Here is a 6,817-nt window from a genome sequence, read left to right as displayed (position 1 = left end):
AGCTCGATTTGTACCTCCAAATCAAATTTGTACCAAATATAGTACCATATAGTACTTTTCGTACACGTGAGTACACGCTTTCCAAACTCTCCTCATATCGACCCTAATTCTCAACCTTAATTTGCATTCAAAATTTCCAGTTTTTAGCTCAATCCATTCACATGCTACGAAATTGTACCAAATTTACTACATTTCAGTACTTTTCCGAAACTTATAGTTCGAATTTGCTTTGCTCAATCCAAATTTCAGATTTCTAGCTCTACTGGTTCGCCAAATACAAATGATACCATATTTAGTATAGATTAAATTTGTACCAAATATAGTACCATATAGTACTTTTCGTACACATGAGTAAGCGCATTCAAAACCATCTCCTTAAATGTACCCTACGTCTGAACCCTAATTCACACTCCAAATTTCAAGTTTTTAACGCTACCCATGCTACAGGATAGTTATAGTTCGAATTTCCAAAAACCCTTTGGTACATCTATCCAACATTCCATCAACGACCACCAAACAAAATTTCAGAGTTCTAGCTCCACTGGTTCGCCAAATACAAATGTTATCACATTTAGTACTTTTCGTACCGTTCTAGTACGAATTTACAAAAACCCAGCCTTATCTGTCACCTTTGGACAAAGGGTGACCCTCACCCAAAATTTCAAGATTCTAGATTCAGCCGTTTCGTCTGGGCGTTGATGAATCGTTAAATCAGTCAGTCAATCACGTTACTCTTTTATTAGTATAGATTAGTACCTTTTAGTACTTTTCGTACCGTTATAGTACGAATTTCCAAAAACCCAGGCTATCTGTCACATTTGGACCAAGAGTGACTCTCACCCAAAATTTCAAGATTCTAGCTTCAGCCGTTTCGTCTGGGCGTTGATGAATCGTTAAATCAGTCAGTCAGTCAATCACTTTACTCTTTTATTAGTATAGATTTCTAAATCTATGCGAAGCTTAACTAATTGTTGGAACAGTTTTAATGCTGTGTATTTCTCTGCTTAATCTGGTTCTGCTTCTAGCTGCAGGCTGTGACCTGTACAGGTTGTGTCAATAGTAAGGTGAGTAGGTTTGACTGGGCAAATATTATCCACCCATCATGTCACCGATTATAACTTTGTAGGCAGTTCATGACTGTTGCGATGTTTTGCATGATATGCCCTATTTTCATAGATTTTGTTGGGTTCCAGGTCAGAGCGATATAAAAAGGAATGAAATAGATTATGAGTTAATCACAGTCTATCGATATTCCAGATAATTATACTGCTAAACATTCTCTTAAGATTTACTAAACTGGGAAATCTGGTTGTAGAACCTCAAAATCGCTTATTTGTAGTCACCATCTACACTGGTGGACAAAACTAAAGCATCTAAAATTGTAAGGTTAGTAAATGCTGCATTACTGTCTTTGTGCATATGTTTGTAGCAGGCAAAAGGAAACGAGATGGACCCATGGTTTCTTTTGAGAATATGCATAGAATCTCTATCTAAGTCGATTTATGCATGTCCGTCCCTGTCTATGTTAAATTGTAAACAAAGTGCAGGTCGCATGAAATTTAGCACATGTCATGTATTTGCCACAAGGACGAACCATTTAGATATAGCTCCCATATATATTTTCGTCCGATATTTAGCAAATTGTGCACCAAAAAGTAAGTAAGTACCCCAAAGAGTCAAGTTTAAGCCGATTGGCACAAAATTTTGCACAACTTTCTGGCGTGTTGTGCAAAATAAAACTTGACAAAAACTTTATTGAAATCGGTTTCGATTTAGATACAGTGGTGTGAAATGTCATCCACTATTCTAAACTTCTAACACAAATAAAATCCCGTTATTTTTGTTATAAGCGTAGTGATTGTATGTTGGTGCCTATAGAAAATAGTGTGCAATAAAATAGAGTCAACTGAGGAAAAAACTAAAAATTTTAAATTAAAACAGTGAATTCGTGATAAAATATGTTTAAAATGGTAAGTTTGTCTTCCTCTTATATAATTCTTTTAGTAACGTGTGTAAAAATAATCAATTAGGTCCAAACATGGGACGAGGAAAGCATTGCACTGACGAGCGCCGGAAGGCAATAAAAAAATACGTAATGAAGGTAAAAGCTACAGCGAAATTGCAAAAATATTTAAATGCTCCAAAATGGTCAAAAATGCTGTAAAGTATAAGCCAAAACCAGAAAAAAAGGGGAATGAAATCAAAAATTTCAGAGCAAACAAAAAGAAAAATATTGCGCCATGTCAAAAAGGACCCTTTTGTTACATCTTCAGCATTGAAAAAAGAGTATGATTTGAATGTTGACACATCTACAATAAGAAGAATGTTAATTCAAAACGATTTAAAGGCTAAAAGTGCCCGGAAAGTTCCGTTCCTCTCAAAACGAAACATAGGAAAAAGATTGGAGTTCGCCAGGAAACATGTGAATTGGCCGGCGAACAAGTGGCGAAATATTTTGTGGTCAGATGAAACAAAAGTAAATTTGTTTAACTCTGACCGAGTCGTACCTGTTGTCCGAAGACCTCCTAATACCGAATTTCATCCTAAATATACCATTAAAACCGTTAAACATGGTGGAGGAAATGTAATGGTTTGGGGTTGTTTTTCCTACTATGGTACTGGGCCCATATATAGCATTGAGAGTGTTATGGACGCCAATTTGTACACAGAAATTTAAAATGACACTATGATGCCTTATGCTGATTGGAACATGCCGCTTAGATGGGTGTTTCAACAAGACAACGACCCGAAACACACGTCTAAGCGGGCAAAAGCTTGGTTCGAAAACAATGGAGTCGAAGTTTTAAGCTGGCCCGCTCAGTCGCCAGACTTAAATCCCATTGAGAATTTGTGGAGAGAAGTGAAACTGGCTCTTAAAGGAAAGAATCCTTCTAATAAAGATGAGCTGTGGACATTGATCAAAGCTGCGTGGGAGAATATTCCAATAAAGACTTGCCAGCAATGATGGGCAAAATTTCTCTTAAAAAATGTTTAAGGGAAAATAAAAACATGAATTATTCTTCGGAATTTATTAAATTTAATATTTTTAAAGCATAAATAATATCCAAGGAAGTTCAAAAAATAAATTCATTAAAAAAAATTCGGAAAATATTTCATTAATGTTTATTTTTGTTTTAACATCAAAAAATGTAAAGAGAACCCATCAACGCTGGTGTGCAAGTCTGCCCAACTATGCTTGCCAGGCACTTGTGGAATCTATGCCAAGACGATGCTTAGCAGTAATAAAAAATAATGGTCATGCTACTAAGCACTAATCAACAATAAGTGAGAATTAAATTAATTTGTTTCTATTAGTACAGGAATTTTCAAAAAAAGTTACATGACACTATTTTAATGCACAGCCAAAATTAGTGTTTTTGAAGTATTTTTATTTTTATTGTTGTGTTATGTTTTTAATTACCACGTGAATACTGTAATATTTTATGTTTGTACATAAATAAAATATCCAAAAGAAAAAAGTTAACAAAGATTTCAAAAAATTTTATTTTTTTAAATTTTTCTATCTGGGTTACGAGCGACTCTATTTCATTTCACATCACTGTATATCTCCCATTTATATTTTTACCCAATTTTATGTAATTAGTTCACCAAAGAGTTAAGAGTTGTTTTAACACTAGAACGCCGAAGGCGGTCATTTTGACCGCTTTCCAATTTCAAGTACAAAAGCAACTGTGCGTTTAATGACACTTTTTTTTTAAAAATATGGTGACTTTTTCTACCTCATAGAATTACGTTTATTATAAAAAATTCACCAAATTTTAAAAAAAAGTGTCATTAAATGCACAGTTGCTTTTGTACTAAAAATTGGAAAGCGTCAAAATGACCGCCTTCGGCGTTCTAGTGTTAAATGCAAACATTGTTCCCATATATATGACTGACTTCATATTAATTGTCAAACTGCAGCATAAGGTGTAGTGTTCGTTCGTCGTTCCCTTTGCAACACCCTGAAATATTCACTGGGACCCCACAATGTGGATATATTTTTGATCAGAATAAAATTCTATGTCGATTTACGTATGTCCGTGTTGATAGAGGTCTGAAATTTTGCACAGGCATTGCTAGTACTTTTGGCATGATTGCTATGTTTAGGCATAGTTGCCAGCCACTACTTTGAAACTCCAGGGAAATTATCCAATATTATAAATGTGTGAGAATATCATTCTCTGATACAAGAAAGAATACTTTTCGTATATTGTTCAGTTGTTCATTTCTAAGTAAGGACTTCTACAAAATATGACTTTTTAAAAGTCTTCCTTTCAGGTATTATATATGGAGACCAGAATCAGTGATTAATGTTAATATACAGAATGACTCTTATAGATCTTCTAAATATAGAAACATATAATACAAAACCGTATTTAAGTATTCAATTCTACTCCAGCTAATATTTTCGTTTAAATAGACGTTATTTAATTAGCTGTATTTCCCCTGAGTTCTTTAATTTTCGTTCATATATCAAAAAAAAAAAAAAAAAAACAAAACAAAATTTTTTTACGATCCCCACTGAATTGTAAAAAAAAATGCTGATAGTAATTAATTTAAGCCATATTTGAGGTTGTTAACCTATATTACCATATATGGAATATACAGCCAAATATAAAACCAACACGAAATTGTAGTTATTGACATACATATATTAAAATGCAATAATTTTTATAATTCTCTTTTCTGTTTTTTGGATTTTTATTAAATGCTCTTAAATATTTTTTTATTTATTTTGTTCTTACTCTCAATATCTTTACAGCTCTGCCCGCGAGAATTTATTACATCAACAAAACTTTTATTACATCAACGTACACACAATGCTGCTGCTGCCGCCGCCGGCAATCGTAAACGTTTTCAATGTGAAATTTGTTCAGCATTTTTTGCAACATCATCGAATTTCAAATCACACCAATTGACACATAGTACCCAACGTAACCACCGATGTGAAATGTGTAATAGGTTATTTAAATCGAAACGAGATTTGAAACGACATCAGGTTGGAGTACATGTAGCCAGCAATGATCATGAAATTTTCTGTCAGATTTGTGGAAAATCATTTAGCAAACAGGCATCATTGAGCTCGCACCTGACAATGGTGCACCGTGGTTGTCGTATACGTAAACATAAATGCAGTGAATGTGATAAGATTTTTGGCAAAAAATCAAATCTTATCAACCACATGAGGTTCGTCGTCGATTCAATTGGATTGATAAACTAAAAAACAATTGAAATAGACAAAGTAAATTGGTTTTGTTGTATGTTTTGCTTCTTTTCAGAATCCACAGTGGCGAGAAACCTTTTGAATGTCCGACATGTTATTGGAAATTCACACAATCATCATCATTGCGAAGACACATGAAAAAGCACAGTAAGAGGTAAATCAATCATCACATAGAATACGAAATAGGAATGTTGGAAACTGTGCTGGTTGGCATTTTGATGTTTTGGTTTTTATACCCTACCTACCGCCTATAAATTGATTTTATATTTTAAGACTTCGTAGATCTATTAAAGGATTTAAAAGCAGATACAATGATGCTTCTAAAAACGACAATCTAAAAGGGGGCATATATCTATCGGTAGATGAAAAGTCATTATTTGTAGAAGGCAGCTTCTGGTGCTGTCTACAAGTAGAGCTTCGATATACCTAGAGGAGTTACCAATCTCCTACTAGGCGCGTCTTTCCGGGTGGCGGATGGAAAGGGGGTTTCTCGGGTCGTTTCGGATCGTAGGCCCCTCTGTCGTGAAAACGGTTTCTACGATGTGCAGGGTGGATCTGACCTAGGTCAAACTAGGGGATCTTCGGATTCCCCGTGGACCAAAATGGATTAGGGTAGTGCCCTTAAAATAATCAACTAAGATGGAAAAAATAATAGAATAAATAAAGTTACGGTGCAGGAAGCTAATAACCCAGTACCGGCGGTAATCGTTGCTAAGACCATAAGCCAAGTGTCGTCGAGCTCAAGCGATTGTGTTCCGGCTGTTCTAGGTATGGATGCCTTGGCAACTGCAGCTGTACCTGCTACAAGCGCTACCCCTGCTACCCCAAAAAAATGACGACCCGGCAATTCAAATGGAAAACGAGCTAGTCAAAACCGATGCGAATCAGTCTACGACTGTCAGGACTGTAGTTCTGGGAGAGGACGACCTATATGGGACCCTTAGTGTTATCCGCGATAGTATAGAGTAACAGAGTAGGGAGCTCTTCGACCAACTGGACAGGCTTGTAACGGAAGAGCAAAGTGTGGATACACTTCCGGAGGAACTGCTACTAAATCTTACCCTGATTGGTGATAAGCTGCACTCTACGGTGATTCCGGCCAAGTCTACACAGGAGGATTGTTGTAGCATCAAGTTCGGACGAGATGCGAATTTGCTATCGGAGAGGGAGGTTCATCTCATCAAGGGCAGGATGAGATTCGTATGGAAGTTCGAAAGAACTTACCCGCACGCTCTTCATCGTAAGCTCGAGATGGAAAAGATCTCCTTCCCGAAACAAATCTCTATGGAGACCTAGGATTCGAGAAAAGTAGTAGTGTCGGTGGATCGGAAGGCTAGCCCGAGTCAAATGGCAATTAACAAGGCTGAGCACACCCCGACACAAACCGTCATTCTTAAGGGTGATCGATGTGTGAAAGGCTCTGTCTCGAAGCTTTGAGTAGCCCCACCGTTGGTCGAAATAGGAAGAAGGACAAACCCGCAAGGTAAATCTATGGCGAATTTGTACCTACGGGTATGGATGTATCCGGAACGAACTAGGTATGACATTGAATCAACGCGTAAAACTATGCGGCTATATATCACCAGTCCT

This window comes from Musca vetustissima, unplaced genomic scaffold (genome assembly GCF_032173495.1).
Source record: "Musca vetustissima isolate MV318-11 ecotype Yass unplaced genomic scaffold, APGP_CSIRO_Mvet_v1 utg2798, whole genome shotgun sequence".
Classification (NCBI taxonomy): Eukaryota; Metazoa; Arthropoda; class Insecta; order Diptera; family Muscidae; genus Musca; species Musca vetustissima.
The sequence above is the reverse complement of the archived record's forward strand: the minus strand, read 5'-3'. Positions refer to the sequence as shown.